Below are 17,821 nucleotides of genomic sequence, written 5' to 3'. Positions count from 1 at the left end.
AGGATGGTAATGTGAATGGGTTGGTGCGCCAGTTCAGCACACATTGGTACAGCTGGTGCTAATGGACTAAAAAGGTGGGGCTAATTAATAATAATTAAGTGTGTGGGTTGCTGTAACTATAGTCTATTACCTGCTGATATTATGAACCTTTCCAGTAACATTACACATAACGTTATTTCAATCACAGTGACTGTATGATATTTGGAGTCCTGACAGTAAGAGGAAATTTCATTAGCACCTTTGTGAAGCTCAGAGAAAACACTACACTGGGTGGTTATTGGCCAAGTGCACCACTTTAGTGTCCACTTAATTTGTTTTATTAATAAAATGTATCCATCTGTATGGCACGTTTACTGTGGTTGGAGATGCTGTCCGCACGCTGCCGTACAGAAATGTTCTTTGGCTTGTCAGGTGGCACTAGCTGACAGTGCCAATAAAGTCTTTTCGAAACAGAAGCGTAGTGTGCTGGAAGAGATGTGTTTCACACCACGGGTCTATTTTCATATATCAAAATTAAACTCAACCCAGCAGCAATGGTTTTCACACTTTGCTTGCTGACACATGTTAAAAGTTTTGCTTTGGCTGATTCAAATAGTAGATGTAAAAGGCAGGGAAGTATGCCATATTTTACTTAGTGTAAACATCATTTCAATCAATTGCCATCACAGGAGAAGGTGACAATGTGTGGAAGGTTAAGGATTTCACCTTTGCATCAATTGCTCCCATGATTGTTCATATATTAGTTATAAAGTGATACAAGAGGGTACAAGTTGATTTTAGGGTCTAATAAATGCCTGGGATAGAGTAGATAATTATGTGGTTAGAAGTGGTGACTGGTAATGATTTAGATTAATGGGTAATTAGTCTATGCATCATGTGGAAACTTAACCAGCTAATTGTATGGTGTGTAGTTGTAATACCAAGTTGGTACTGTTATTAACAAGGTGCATTATTTGTTAAGTGTATGGTTAGCAATTTACACCTTTACATGTTCATATCTGTTTTACGTCCGCCCCCCCTCGTAGAAATTACTTTTATATGCAACTAATTTGCATTTACTGAACGTATCAGTAAAATGTTGACGTATTTAAATTGTTTTCCGCCAAAATATCCAATCTGGCAATACAATATCCACTCGTAGTTACTACAGCATTGTCTTGGTTTGATACAGAAAAGGTCTTCAGTGACTTCGGTGCATCAAGTCACTGAAGACCACATTATTTCCTAAGCTCAACCAGTGCGCTTTTGTCCGACAGTCGCACAGTGATTTTTCAGTAACAAACTGAGACGTCATTCTAGTAATAATCTCAAAGTCGAGCGGCATCGCTCAAAGCTTTAAGACTTGTTAACTCAGTGTTTCCATATCAGTGACAGTAATTAATAAGTAACACAGGCAAATGTAAAATAAAGTGATGACACTCACATTATAGTTTTCTACTCACTACCCAATACTTTGAACTATCAATAATGGTAAAGATGCTTAGTTGTTAGTAATACTGATTGTACTGCCATCTATTGTTGAATGAATGAATGTTTTGACTTGGTTGACATGATTAAATGCGGCAAACTTTTAATGTTACCAATAGTTAGCTGCTATTCTAATTCGTTGCCACATGCCTGGTTGCTTTTTACATAAAATTATAATCAACTGGAATTTTATTTGGTTAAGAAATGTTTCCCAGAGGATGTGGAGGTGAGGCGCGTGTGCAGAAAAAAAAATGCATACGTAAAAGCACCCTGCCAGGAGGTTTTTATGTGTCTGCCGGCTCCAGAAGGGCTTGGGAGGCCTAAGTACATACAGTACTTTGAGCATCACCTCTCCTTCTTCTTTTGATCAGCCAGTCTTTTAAACTAATCTGAAAATTAAAATGTTTTGGTTAAATATTGATATAATCAATGCTGACTTAGAGCACGAGACAAGACGTTTACTTTTTCAATATTCAGCCAAAACCACCTTTACCATATGTGTTTTTGCAGCCTTACCCTTACCACACGCCAAATTTCCAGGAGACAGGTTTGCATAAATAACAAGTTCCACAACAGGTAAATGGACATGGTAATGTAGTTGATTATAGCTGTGCTTTGGCCAGTTTTCCAAATTTCTGTCCACCAAGTACAACTGCTATGGTGAGTTATAAACTTTGATGTATGGGCTAATCACAGAACACTGAAGTATTGCCCACCTCGTAACAGTTTCTGTCATCTGGGAGAGTTTGCCGCAAAGGCACAGCTGGTTGATTCATTGAAAATCAACAAAAGATATTTAAGCAGTGATGTTCATTTTTCATATTTTGGGGATTCAAAACACCCAAAAGAAAATTGTAAAGAAGATGGGAAACTGAAGGTTCAGTATTTATGTGCTGGTCAAAGTAGTTCTCGCATATTTTTGGTTAATAATTGCCCACAGTAGGTTGTTTTTCTTTTTTGGGGATTTCATATAATTTCTTTCAACTGGATGGCACACACACTGAGGAGTGGAGGGGACAGGCAATGAAAATTATAATTTTGTGTTGTGTACTTTTATTTTCAAATCACCTCAGTATGTAATTATGTGAAGCTGTGAAGCTGTTAAGAACCTTAACTGCTCATTTATGAAGCTGTTTTGATAGCCCTGCCATGCAGTTTGGGATGATGGGCTTGAATATGTAAACCCTTCACAAAGAATAAGTTACCACTGTGTCTGCAGATACAGTGAGTTTGGGAAGCAGTACAGACAACAGTAATGAGTTTTAAGCTGCACAACCTTGGTCTTACAAAAGCTGAAGGATGCCACAAGTCTAAGAACTAAAAAAACATCAAAAGTACATACCTCTACAAAGGCTGCACAACTCTCAAAATGTGTTATTTTAATAACAGAAAATGTTAATTAATGCATCTGGTCCAGATGTGTATCAAAATACACATGATTGGCTGATTGTGGCAATGATCTTTGAAGAAAACGATGAATTGTGCCAAATTTCAAAGATGACCATTGAGTTTGGCCATTTTATTATGTAGCCAAAGCACCACATTAGCAAAATACCATTACATTTTGCAGTTTTAATCTTTTTACTCTTCAAAAGCACTTGGTCTTTGGCTCATGACCAAACTCTCCATTAGATTTCATTTAAATGTGCAAAGTATTCTTTGAAATAACCTGACAACCATAAAACAGACACACAAACAAAAAAAACAAAAAAATAACCTCCTTTTGTGAATGTACTTTAGATGATATATTCAGTGTTCAGGTTTATTTTCTATGCTTTTATGTCTTCTTTGTTGAAGCTCAACTGAAAGGTCATCCCCTTCCCACCGCAAACTCAGTGAACAGTCATCTTCTGTTTATCTCTTGCAGGTAGGGTTGCAGGACTACGTAACCCTTATTAACAAAATGGGAGGTATATAATTTTTTTTTAAACCATGCTGTTTCTAAGTCATCCCATTTTTGTAAAACACGCACTTGTTGATAAATATTTTATCTGACTTTTCCCAATAAAAATGGCTCTCCCTCTGGTGAAGCCTAATTATTCAATGCTTTGTTGTCATTTCCCAAAAAGACAGAAATTAACATTCAGACCAACTAAACTCATTTTATCCACAAATATTTCTGAGTGTGCGCAATAATGTGTGCTGCTTATTGTTGTTTGTATTGTGAAACATCAGAAATATTAAATATAAAATCTGCGTCTACAATCGAAACCAGGTATGCTGAATGATTGACGTCCAATGAATACCTCAGTAATCAAAGTCTGCTGTTATGCTGCTTGTGTCATGTGAGTCCGTCCAGTCCATCAGATTGCTGCCTGTGGAATGTGGCTTTGCCTTGGACCAGGACTTTAATTAGAATGGACTGTTTTGAAGTCAGACTGGTCATTATCTGGCTAACACAATGAGGACATTTTCCAGACTGCAGAGGGAATACACATAGACTCTGTTTTCAAAGCTTCAGTAAATATGTATCAAATAGTCAGATAGATGAATGTGATTCCATGTCTTGACATTGTTGCTAAGGCTGTCTTCTACTTTTCATGCCACTGTGAAATTACTTGATTTACAGATGCTTCAGGCAGAGCCTCATGGACAAGTGAGTGCAATACGATTGCAGATGCTGAAATCTGTGCAACACCAATGATTTAGTAGTTAGATGTATCAGATAAACGACTGACTAATGCTTTTACTGTAATAAATGCAATCCGAAATTTAATTGAAAATTAGAACTCGTGACAGTATAAACGTGGAAGTTGTCAGTGCTGATTTTTGCTCATCAAAATTGTGAAATCCCAGAGCTTCTTTCAACATGAGAAAGGAAGAATGTTAGAGAAAATGGCTGCTTTGAATCTGCAATGTTTGATAATTAAAAAAATAATCTAAAGAAAAGTGAAGTAATACGATCTTGTCACATCTTTTGAAGTGCTTGTGATTAAAAGCCTAAAGGCTCTTCAATGGCCATATTGACTAGATGTTTATTATTAAGTGAAAAATAGCTGTGTTTGACAACAAAGAACAAGTCAAATAAAAATAGTCAAATAATTATTCCTCATAATGTTAGTTGTAAGATAACATTGTGAAATTTGGATAATGACATCATAGGCTTCTGCCACTCGCTCTAGATAGCTTTACATCGGACAGCTTGCTGGTAAAGTGAGGAAAGCCCCCTTTGGCCATGTGGCTCGGTGTCTTCAGCTGTGGTCTCTTTAATTACAACAGGAACAATGGGTCAGTTGTCTCAATACAGTTCTGAGGGTAACATCTTTACAACACGGAGAAGCATGGAGAAAGCAGCTGTCAGCAAAGATTTCTCTCTTTGTCTCCCTTTTTTCTCTCTCCCTTTCCTTTTTATCTGTTCGGCTTCGATGTTGCTAAGCACCGGGAAAGCAAGCATGTTTGAGAATATATTTGAGTGAGGAAAGCCATCCACATATTTATTCCATTCCTCCTTGCTGGATGAAACCACTTAGCATTTAGAATATAGGATGAGTTTCATCTGTGCAGGTATGGGCATTCACCAAACCCCATGATGTTTCTCTGGAATGGAAGACACGTCCAACCAAATTGTTGTCGTAGGATTGTATTTACCAGAGATTTTAATATTTATAATAAACAAAAGGAGATCTCTTGCATTACATCTTATCTTGTATTCAACTTAAGTGTAAGAGGATAGAAGAAAGCTGGAAAAAGAGGTTGTTTCTTGCTGTTTGCTGTGCTAATGCTGACCTTGATGAAGCTGAGGTTTAATTGAGATTTGGAGGATTAAAGTGTAGCATAGAGTAGTGTAGACTGTGAGGAACTGCTCAGACACTTACATACAAGATATTTCTTTTCCAAAGAAAATAATATTTAGGTTTTTTATTTGTATTATTTTATATTGGCTATTTTATATTATTATAAACCAAACCAGCAACTTAAAAAGTTGTCTATATAACAATCATTGCAGAAGATGTGATAGGAAATGTATGAATTCAAGGTGACTCCAACTGAAACCAAATACTTCATTCATTGAAAGTGACCCAGCACAAATAGAACCAAAGGGTTGTTTGTAATGTTCATCATTGTGCTGTGCTTGGTGTTTTTTTTCTTGAATGTTGGCCACAGTGACTGTTTGATAACAATAGTAGCATTTCCATAGAATACCAAGCTGTGCAGCGAATACACAGCTCCGTGGGTAGTCAAACAGTCGTACTTATGAGATGCATAAAATTGCTTGAAATAAGGTATAAGCTGGTTTACACCCAGATGGTTGCATGTTATGTTGCACGGAGTCAAATTGAACAGAACAAAGTAGTGTTTAACTGTCTCCCCTGCAGTGCTGAAATAATGACCCGTCTTTGTGTGTGTTGTGATCTCTCCCTTTCAATTCTCTCACTATTTTTTCTTTCCTTTTTTTTTTACGTTTTTAGTCAATTGAGATATGTAGCTCAGCAGGAGAAAAACTGCTGTAGTGAAACAAGACCATGAATAATTAAAAACAGTGTTATTAATGAACTTCCAGACACTTTGTTAATGAACGATTTCAAGTCTAATTTGTCAGCTCGACTTTTGTTGTCTGTTCCGTCACTTTTCTTTGCACATTAAGGGGGTATCATAATAACCTCAATTATGACAGGGTCTGAGGAAGGTGTCCTTGTATGACACCAAAGTACTTCTGGACTCGTAGCTTAGTGCCTAATTTTGTGAAAACCGTAATGTAAAACCTTGTAATAATTTTGTAATGCAGGATTAGTTCAGCCCTCGTTTTGGTAAACTTTCAGAAGTGTAAGCATTCATTGTGCTGTAATACACAAATTACATTTTCCATTAATGTTGGGCCTTTGTAGTTCAGACTGTGAACATAAACTCCAGGCTGGATCAGCTTCAACAGCATCACTTTTTGTTGATTGATAGGGATTTAAGCTCCCTTCATTCAACCCCTAACCCTAACCCCCCCCCCCCCCCCCCAACACATACACCATACATCATCATCCACTTCCTCCTTCTCCCATGAATATTATTTTCTGCCCATGAGCTTCACTACCCATCTGGTAGAAACTGTTTCTTGAGTTTCTTGCACAGCCTTATTTAATTTTTTCATTTCTTTAAGTGTACGTGGTTATTGTTCATGAACGAGCACCATGATATGTTACAGTATGTACAAAAAAGATCAATGAAGTACCAAAGATGAAATATCAAAGAATTCACACAATTAAACAAAAGCAATTAACCACCATATTACTGATATATGGCTTTGAAAACAACTACATGTTGGTTGGTGGATAAATATTTAATCACTAAGCACCACATCACAACAACATGGTGATATCTATTCACAGTGAGTCCATGACTACCAGTTGTGTCTTATCGGCATGACAAGATGGTGCGACTGAGACTGAAGATCCCAAAGATCCATTAGTGTCTTCTTCTTCATTTTGACACTGACTTCTGGATATCTGCCATCACTTAATATTATATTACAGCAGCAACAACCCCCCGTTTATCTTTATTACTGGCCCCTAATCTCTTGTGACAGTTAATCATGTTACAAGTTCTTTGGGTCGCTTCAGTTCTTAGCAGCGTTCAGCATTGTCTTTGTTTTCGTTATGGCATAATATTCATAACTTGTGATCACTGAACGGTCCATTATACAGTGTGTCCCTCGTCACAACTTGTGTCTTGATAAGAGAAGTCACCCGTTCCCCCTCAGTGCTGGTTAGCCGTGCTGTGATTAATGTCTTCATGGTCTGGTCAAAGTGTCGATATCTTCAACAGCTGGGCCCATCTGTCATCTTTTTCCTGTGACACCCCTGAACGTAACTCAGGTCCTATCAGGGAGGCCATCCATCAAAGTGGTAAACAGAGACGTCTCACATTAGCAGCCCCGAACACTTCTCATCATATACCATAACAGACAAGCAATCATCTGGTATTATGTCGCGCCACAGGCTAATGTGAAATATTAACGGAAATATACAGCACACCAGCTGCCGATTGGACGGGGCATCTGTGCTTAGCGTAATGGGTGGGTAACAATTTAATATTGTGGAGACAGTAGATTGTATATTCTCTCTACGGATTTGTTCCAAAGCTGTAACACTGGATCAGGGACCACGTCAACACAGAACAAATGATTTTTGGGGAAATGTTTCTCTCTTTACCCTTTCTTCTTAACCAATGCTTTGTGTGTGTAAATCAAAGGCACGGAGTCCATTTACTCTGAATAGCCTACGTCTGCATATTGATTTGTGTTGTATACTCTGCGTTGTAAACTCTGAGAAGCAAATAAGAGAAGAGCATTTCACTTGTAGTTAAACTAGATCTGCTTTATAAGAGACTCGTAAAAATGACTGATACCTACAACCACCTTGGAACGTAGAACCTAATGATGCATTCATTACATTTGCCTGTCGTGGTGTTTCCTCTAGGGGGCAGTAGAATCAGGGACAGCTGGGGTGTTTCTTCATCTGTCCGATTGGTGATGGATTCACCCCCATTGCTGCTCAGATAAATGCTACAGGGTTGAGGCCATGGGCCAGCTTACTAGGGATCAACCTCATCGTTCTCTCCAGCGCCCCCCCCCCCCCCCCCCCCCCCCACACACCTCCCTTCTATCTCTCTGCTGTTCTTGCAGTCCTATGCAGCACTCACTCCTGGCAGGGATTATGCTGACACTGTAGTGGGAGGAATATATGCGCGTTGGAAATCAAGATATGGAGCTTTTGTCAGTGCTGTTGTCAAGTGATGGAGATAAATACGTGTAAAATATGTGTTTTCAATGTTCAGTTTCGAAGCTCTGCCTAACACTCAGCTCTTTTTAAAACCAAGAACTCACTGCTTCCAGTAAAGAGCACTTTTTCATATTCACATCTGAAACATAGGTAATGGTCTCAGCAGTGGGGATTCTTAAGAATAAACCTGTTAAAGTTAGAGATAAAAATGTGGTGATATCATAGATAAAACATCATCTCTTGGCTCTTGTGGCTGACCATTGTGGTCCATTATTTGGATTCAACCAACAGCAAACCACATGGTGTTTGAAAAAGAAAAACTCTATTAGATAAAGGAGGCCAAATTAAGCACAGGTCCCCTGAAATTGAAGAAAGATAGTGTTTCTTTTGACTCTTTGAAACCCAAGCACGATCTGGCACACATTTTGGAGGAGGACGGCTAATTGCATCAGCACCTCTGCATAAAAACTCAGTCAGTTATGAAGACATAATGGGAAACAGGATTCCTCCGCAATGCTTCATGTAATGCACAACTTTTTTATTTCCGCGCTCAGAGGATTTTTTTTTCTGCTGTGGTCAAAGCAGAGATAACCATTGTAACAGTAGGAAACATATCACATGTATTGAGGAATGAAGCAAAGGAGGCCAATAAGCAGGGCAGTTAAATGGAAATAGTTTCATTTCCTTTGGTGTAAACAAATACCCCATGTAGTCCCAGGACCAGAGCTGTGGGTAATCGGCTGCTATAACTCAACAGAACACTTTGCCCTGAGCTAAACATAATACTTCCTGCACTTAACTAAATCCATTTTTCAACCCTCAGAAGAGTTATGACACACCAATACATTATTGCACAAATGTCTCACAAAGTTAAACCTGTGTAAAACATGCAAACAGTAATGTTTATTTTAAAGAACTACAAAACATTTGAAAAGAGATTTCAGAGCATTGCACTATGTGGTAAAGCGGCTTTCTACTGAGTTACCCTGGTTTTCTTCATTTAATCTTTAGTGGACTGAAAATAATTACATCAACATTTGAAAATGACCATCCTGAACTCCTGTTCTCTTTCAATTACAGATACTCCTCATTTTCAATTATCCATGTGACTTGCACATATCAGGAGGTTAGTCAATAGGCCGTTTCCCATCAGTATGGATTCTCTTCTCTGTGCTCAGGCTTTGCTTTTCAGAGACTGCATAGCCCGGATGCTGACTGCGGCAAACTCAGATAATTAATCACTGCTTGCAGCTACAGGTCCACACAGAATTGTATATATTTACAGAAACAAGATGGGCAGTTATGAGGAAAGCGGTATGGATTGAGCACAAAGTCAAAGAAATCCTTCTCAAGGACAAAAATATCCGAAATGTGAGATTAGGCACCTGTCTGAGACGTTGATCTTGCCTGCCATTGTGTTCTTTTTTTCTGCATGAGTTCTTAAGTTCATCCTTTTGTAATTAGCACCTTGCATCTCTGAGATGGGTTCTAGTTGACTGCTAAGGAGAGGATGAAGCCTGCGCTACTGTAATCGCGTGAATGCTTCTCTTCACCCCATCACTGGAAGACGCGGGAGGTCTTTTTCACTTCTGCAGGTGGTGTGAATGCTATTGCCACACCTTCTGGAGCATGGCTGTATCCAAAGCCAGGATACTCCTATGATACCTCACACCGTTGATGCTGTTTGTACAACCTAGCATAAACACTTTACCCATTTGTTTCACTCAAGTTGTAATGGTGCTTGACTAGCTCCTTGTGCCTGCACGTTTCAGTTCATATCTCAGCAGTAAAGCAGGAGACGGGTTGGTCTCAGGTCCTGCTGCGAGGCATTGGTAGATAAAGCACACTGCAGGTAAAAACATGCATGGCCACTCACCATTAGATCACTCCCCATGCTGTCCCTGAGATGGCGCTCTTAATTAGAGGGTCCTTGGATCTTGCTGTCTAAACTCAGGTTTTACTGCCCACATTACCACTTTATATCATACAGTTCCTCGCAAGCTACAGTAAAACATTGCAGGGGCGTACAGTATATTATGAATACATGCTGTAATTGACACTATTTTGGAGTTGCTTTATGGCTTCATTTTGAACTTCTGCTTTCTCCCGAGAACCGTCTGCGTTGTCTTTGGTGATTAGCCAGTTACTCACCTGTACTTCCCTCCCTAGACAATGGCCTGTTCTGCTCATGCAGATGATGAGGTGCAGTATCAAAGCCAAGTGAGATGGCTGCCAATTAGGGAGGGCTTCCAGGTGCATTTCAATGCAAACTCGCACCAGTAACTGCACCCTGTAGTGTCTCCATTCAAAGACACTTTGTAACGGGTAGACTTCAACAGAAACTTATGAAAGTATTTCAATTACCAGCAGAAATTACAGACCTCTTTTCAGTACTTAGCACAGGGGGGGTTTTCAACTTTGTAATGATGTCTTACTAAATGTTCTAAGCAGGAAGTTAAATTGACTTGCCTCTGGTACCGTTTGTGTAACCTCTTTTTTTCTTGCATTAATGCTGAAAGTTAACTAAAAAAAATCAAATAATCCATTTTCCTGTGTTCTGGATGGACTCCAGTTCAAATGCTTGGAAACAGTGTGAGACCACACAGTTATTTGGACAGCCCCCACACTCCCCAGGAGATACAATAGACTTTTACATAGTCTTTACAAGTGCTGTAGAACAAAAGCCTCAGACAAATTCAGTCACCTCTCACCAAATGTGCTGGTCAGTCCCGATAATAGTTTAAATATATAGATTTGGAATAATGTACCTATACGAGGTAAGGCTGTTGTTGACAAGTGTACGCCTCCTGTTCAGTGTCAGATTTGATTTGAGATGAAGAGAAAAACCAATAAATGCTGCCCAAAAGAAACAAATAAATCAATGTAGACTTTGTGTATCCAGATGCAAGACATCACCATTTTAAGCATTAGTGATGAACCAGGAACTTCCCTCTTTAAACACCTTTTACCCAAAACAGGTTAGGTCATGACAGAAAAAAAGGCTCTCCTATGTTCTTGTGAGTGTGTTTCCTGAATCTACAAATGCACCAAAGTGGCCTTTGAATCAAGATTTTTACTTATTATTCAAATTAAATCAAGTCAGGGCAGGCGGGAAGAGCAGTCAGAAGAAGCTCGCTGCTGTAAATCTTGAAGCTCTACCTCTGTGATTGCTCAGGCCACCGTGGAATAAAGATTAGAAGAAAATCACTAATCACAGCGGATGTGATTAGCATACTACCAATAACGGGATGCAAAAGGGAAAAGAGGAATTGCCTTATAATGCTGGTTAAAGTACGAATCAATGCCATGTATGGATGCACACAGCTGCTTGATAAACAGATATATTCACTTCCAAACATGGGTAAAGGAAGTGTCTAATAATGATGTTTTTTTCAATGTTTTTGTCTGAGTCACTTGCTGAAGCACTTGATGCTAATATCACATTCCCCCTCTCTCTTTTGATCAGCTTTTGCAGCTGGGCTGCCCTGCCTCACTTGGATGCATCAACAAAGCTTGAAGTGGCCACTCTAATCTGGTTAAGTATTGCCTGGTTGGGGAGAAATTAGCCGAATTCTTTTAACTTTTCAAACAAACATAATACAGTCAAACTTGCTGGATGAGAATCAATTACATGAACTGAAAATAGGTTCGCGGGGGGGGTATCATTTCATTTCTGGAAATCATCTAATACTTCTATTCAATGGCATATGCCTGTAGTGTCACATCGAAGCCATATTTCAGTCCAGTGGAATGAATGTAGCCGAGGAGTATCTGTTGAAACACTGCCGGAATACGCTTCACAAATCTTTTTCGCCCACTGGTGATATTGCCATTATCAGCATTACTTCAAAAATAGTTATTCCCTGCCTAAATCCATAAGATATTGTAAGGAATAATGGGATAATTTTAGGGTAATTGCATAGTTTCTCACTATGATTGGTTATATTGGTGACCGCAAACTATTGTTGTATTAGACTGTTAAATATAAAAATCTCTTTCTAAAACATATTCAGTTTATTCATGCTTTAACATATTTGTTTCTGTGAAATATATTGTCCTGAAATACAAACTACTTTGAGGCCACTTATATAAACAGTGCAGTGGATGCCTGGTTTGATAGTCCAAAAGGTTGTATGTTTTAGTTCTAACAAATATATGGTATGCTCTATCATCCTTTGATATAGTCGTGAAGCAATTCTCATTAGAATTCTTATATAAATTACATTTTCACTCGAAAGGCATGTATGTTTTTGTATTTAAAGCTAAGAATATCCATCTATGTACCTGTCAAACAAATCAGTGTGCGTGTAGATTAATTACCACAAACATAGTAAAAGAAATATTTAGCTTGATACTCTTTTGCTATAAACATCTTCTCTTTTCAAGAGATACGATTCTGGAAAAAAACAGACTTCTTTTATTATCGACTAACAGATGGTTGCGAGAGGAAAAAAGAATATGATCACAATGAAAACATTTTTGTTGTATTGAACATTTTCTCCCATTGGATCTTTAGGGCAGATTGTCTCCATTTTTCAATGTGTCTAAACCCTTTGTTTGAGAGAGATCTGTTAAATCTGTCTTGCTGCTAATAAACTGCCATTATTCCCTCCAACAAGGCTGCTCTCATTAATAATGCTTCTGTCAGATGCTCATTCTCTTCTGTGAAAATAGAAAATATCATTAATTACAGTTTCTGTCACCCTCTGACAGCTCAAGCAATTGTTCCAGTCCCTGAGTTCTGTTTCATTGTGTCCATACCTAGTGACCACCTATTCTTTACTGTCTCAATGGGGATGTCCAGCATGTGAGAGCCACAAAGGCTCTGGGAGATCTCACCACACATTGCAGAGCTTCTGTCCCAGCAACACATTAGTCATCCAGGGAGCGATTGAGTTTGGTGGTAAACTCAAAATGTAGATCTATCTCACTCTCTCAAGCAGAGATTAGGGAAGAGTATCAGTCAAGATTGAGCCGGTTTATGTTTCATTGTGGATTTGTTGCATTTTTTGCTACTCAGAGAAATATCCTCCTCTGAGAAACACGGAGGGATTTTCTTATTCAATTCATCAACAGGGGGGAAAGAAAGAGAAAAGACTAGACTTCAGATTGCAGCTGCTGAATGTAGAGGAGTACATTCTTGTATGAATACACAAGGATCTTGTTTCATGTGGAATGCTTACAAATGAAAAATGGCCAATCTGAATAAAAGGAAACAGTTGCAGGACAAGAGCCTAACTCTCCCAACATATCCAAGCCGTGTGTTAACAGAGGGAGTTGCTTGGATTGTTTAATTTTACATTATGTAAACTACAGAGAAGCCCCCAAAAAACTGTTTCTTGTCCACAAATTGGCATGTTTTGCAAAATTTGGGGAATACGTGTGTTTATGTCAGTGAATTTATGTATATTTTTATAGGATTTCAATGCACTCGTGGTACCGCCACAGTAGAATCAAACTGATATGACATTCACAGCCTACATATTGAATTAAATCTGCTAATATTGAAAGGAAAATTAAAAATATTGGATGAAAATGTCATAATAATGAATATATACCTGCACATTTTGAATGAGATATACTTCTATATATGGTGCCATCTTTTGTTGTTTAATTTAACTACTGCACAGGCTATGTTAGTGTTTCAACGGGTGACTTTCTGCAGTCCATACATGGCCTGAAAGTAATTCTAAAATAAACCAAAATTAACAGGAGAATTGTGGAGGGTAAAGGGGCAATGCTCAGATTGAAATGAAATGGGAATGAAATAGACGTCCCCCACCATCTGTGTTATTTTAGATTTGTTACATGGTTAGCTTCAGCATGTCTAACTAATACAACCCTGGCTCTCTATATATTTTAAAGCTGAATAAGAATGTGTTTATTTAATGTGTATCAATAAACTGAAGGTCTTTTCAAAGCACACAGATAAAAAAAAATAATACAGATACACATAAGATATCCATAGGCGATGCAAAGGTGTAAGTGTGATACATATTTTATTTCATTTAACATTCTGTTTTTAGATATACATGGCCTTGAACACTGACGTTGGGATATGTTTAACTCAGTATGTACATTTATGTTGCGTTCATATGTTCTGCAGAGGTGAATTGATGTTATCGAGTTCAATTTTATAACATAACGACAGTGTGAAGAAATTAAATGATGTAATAATAAACACTGGGCTCAAATCAAAATCAGTGAAAAGAAAAGCTGTTCTTCAAAGGCTTCTCAGGGAAAGATCTAAATGTGTTGTTCATTATTCATTCGCAGTCCATGAAAAGGCCAAAGAATTAATTTTATATTCTGTGGCTGTGATAAACCGTATTAATGCATAAGCTGTCGAGATACCATACTGTTTCTGAAGTTATTGCTGAAATATTCTTTCACATATTCTGTCAAACACGGGATTATATGACACAATAACACAGACTTTGGTTAAAGTTTCCCATGATGGATAAGCTTTGTAGGATATGGTACCAGACCCCATACATGGATGTAATTAAACAAGGGCAAGTGATAGCAATAATGTATCATCCACTAGAGCCGAGGTCCTGGCTTCCTGCGAACCACTGTTACCAGAGACAAATGACTTGCAGCAGTCGCCAGCGTCGCTTTTAACTTTGCATGGTGCAGACACAGAGAGGGAGTGTCTCCCTAACAGTGGTGGCCCAGCCAAGACAAATGGACAGTCATAATCCCCCCACTGGTGGAGAATGTGGTTTATTAGAATACGATACAGTGGATGTGAAATATTTTTCTTGCTGCGCGATTCAGTTTCCAGCTCGTTCCTCACCACACACAAGTCATACTTGACAGTTTCCACTTTTTTTTTTGGAGCAGCTTAGCCATCTTGGAGCTGCTGCCTTCAAAGTTAGATAAGTTGTCTGTCAAGGAGGAGAGTCTGAAATGTATTATTACTGCCTGTTCGGGCACGTAATCGAGAAACTGAAGTGTGTAGCTATAAGTAGGGCACAACATTCAGTGTAATTTAGTTGGACAAAATGTACATCGGGTTTTACTAGAGAGAAATATGCATTCCTAAGTGTCCTAAATTTAGACACTCATTCTGGTATCTATTGGCAAACACTATTTATCTATTCAGTTACAGGATGCTGTGTTTGGTGCCACACATGCAGGAACTGCTGACACAGAAGGATTTAGCTATTATTGCATATCATTACATGAATAAAATATGTGTATGATTACATGCAAAAGTTTGTTCAGCGATTCTCCAATTTAGGTTTGTTGGGTTAGAGGGGGGGAGGCGGAGAGGGGCAGGTTTTGTCAATATCTTGCGAAGTAATAGGCCTATGACCTGTGTTAATAATGAATAGAGAAATTACAAAAAGTAGTTTTGTAATTTTTCAATAGAGAAAGGTGTCAAAACTTTTCTTCAAGTAGTCTTTAATCTAGGCGTGTAGACATTTTCTATGCACTTGTAGTCCAAGAAATATCAAAGAAAAAATAAATAATTCTTGATATATCCACAATGACTTCCATTCACCTCCTCATTGTGTTCCCCTCCTCCTCTGCTCCCTCAGACTACAACCTCTATATTGTCATTCACGTTACCCCGACTCTTGGGGCTCTAAAACACGTTTTCTTTTATCTCATACACTCTGGTCATTTCCTTCAACATAGTAAAGACCTGGGGTGCTAAGAAAATCATTTATGGCTTCTTATGTCCCGTCCAGTCCTCCAGGGGTCCTGCGCTGTCAGGGGAATGTAGATGAGCCCAACTCAGACCTCTTTTTGCCATTTTTTGATAGACCTGCAGATGGTTTTTTGCGCTCAAGAGACCCCCAACGGGATCTTTTTTTATCCTTGCTCTAAAAATGCTCTTGATCATAGATGGTTCAGGAGAGGGTGAGCCCTCATTTCAGTAATTCCACTTGCCCATAAGCGACATTTCACATTAAGACATATTTGCTTAGATTGAAAGACATTATTCAGCTCCTTTTTAATACCTTAATGTCACTGAATCTGTATTTAGTTGAAAGTTTTGTACAAGAAATTCACACACAAAAGATTTATGTAGTAATTACATGAGCATAATTACTGGGGAAACAGTTAATCAGCATAAATTAACAAACCAAATAGTTTGAAACATGTACTTGAGGAATAAATATACTATCAATTATAATAAAAAAGAAGAATTTGGGGTGCTCAAAATTGCTTAAAAAGTCCATATTCCACATTTTTCTTGAGAGAGGAAAGTTGAAAACTTATCAGCACGCTGTTTGTTTTTAACTTTCAGTCCAATAATAATCTTAATAATCCTTTTCTGTTAACTAAGCCGTGGTGTCCTACACGGCACCCCCACATCTGATACTCATTATTATTAAATAAGAGTCTACAACTGTTATTTCACTTTTATAAGCTAATAACTGTAATAAATAATATCCTGTAAGTATATGCATTTGGTGAAGGAAGTTAAGACTTGAATGTGATATGAACTCAGTTTTCTGTTTAATACTTTAAATGTGAGGAATTTTGATATCCAATATTCAAGTCACTGCTATTTTGGTCCCAGTTTCTTCATATTTTGACCAAACACTGTGCCCCAAACCTGCAAAGGTTTCAGCATTTTAAGAGTCACATTCTTGTCAGGTTTGGCAGCCTGTGAAACACGACTTACACCATCATGGGGCATTAAAACTCTCTCTTACTATACCCACTTATTCCTATTTTAGGGTCATGCGAGGCTGAAGCACATCCCAGCACGCACTGGGTGAAAGGCAGGGGAAGACCTGCCAGTCTATCACAGGGCTAACACGCAGACAGACAGATTCACATTCACACCTACAGGCAATTTAGAGTCTCCAGTCAACCTGGGCTGCGTGTCTCTGGACTGTGGGAGCAAACTGGAGTTATACAGCCCAGAGGAAATACACAAAAAAACCCAGGGACAAACATGTAAATCTTTTTACTATAAAGTGACAGTGTCACCGAGCCAGCGTGCCTCCCCCACTGAAATCCAGACTAATGCAATTATTTTATAGCAGCAGCTCCATGAGCCACATTGATGCTCCACGCCTTTTCAGAGGAGATGCAAATTATGGGAAACATTAATACCCTCCCAAGAAAAGAGCCCTCACTCAACCATTACTGCTTAATCAGTCATTTTGAAGCAGCAGTTTGGTTTAGATGAGACGTAAAATGCCTTGTGTGATAAAATAATCTCAAAGGTCCCCATACTAGCTTTTTTTAAACTTTCAGTTGCATCTCATGGCCTTCGTCAGCGAATGGAGTGGGCTCCAGTGTCATTGTATTGTTAATAATGTAAAATTTCCCTCAAGGAATCCTGAAATGTGCATAAAATAGGGTTTTCTAACATTCATACCCAACTACTTACTAATTTGACCATTTAAAAAAACCCAACCAGTGTTTTTGCGTGCTCATTTATTAAAATAAATTATACTTTGCTCTACTGCTAACATGCTTCATCTGTTTGACAGTTTACTTTAGGTTTACTCTAAATCATGGATCACTAACAGGCGAACCGCGGTCCGAGTCTGGACCCAGACGCCATCCTATACGGACCTGGACCTATAAGCAATGAATTATTAAGGGATTTTAAATTTTGACAGGGCGTTTCTATTTTAACCGGTGCAGCTTTTCTAGTCTTTACGGCACTG

The sequence above is a fragment of the Enoplosus armatus genome, chromosome 7 (genome assembly GCF_043641665.1).
Source record: "Enoplosus armatus isolate fEnoArm2 chromosome 7, fEnoArm2.hap1, whole genome shotgun sequence".
Taxonomy (NCBI): domain Eukaryota; kingdom Metazoa; phylum Chordata; class Actinopteri; order Centrarchiformes; family Enoplosidae; genus Enoplosus; species Enoplosus armatus.
Note: the sequence above shows the minus strand (reverse complement) of the source record.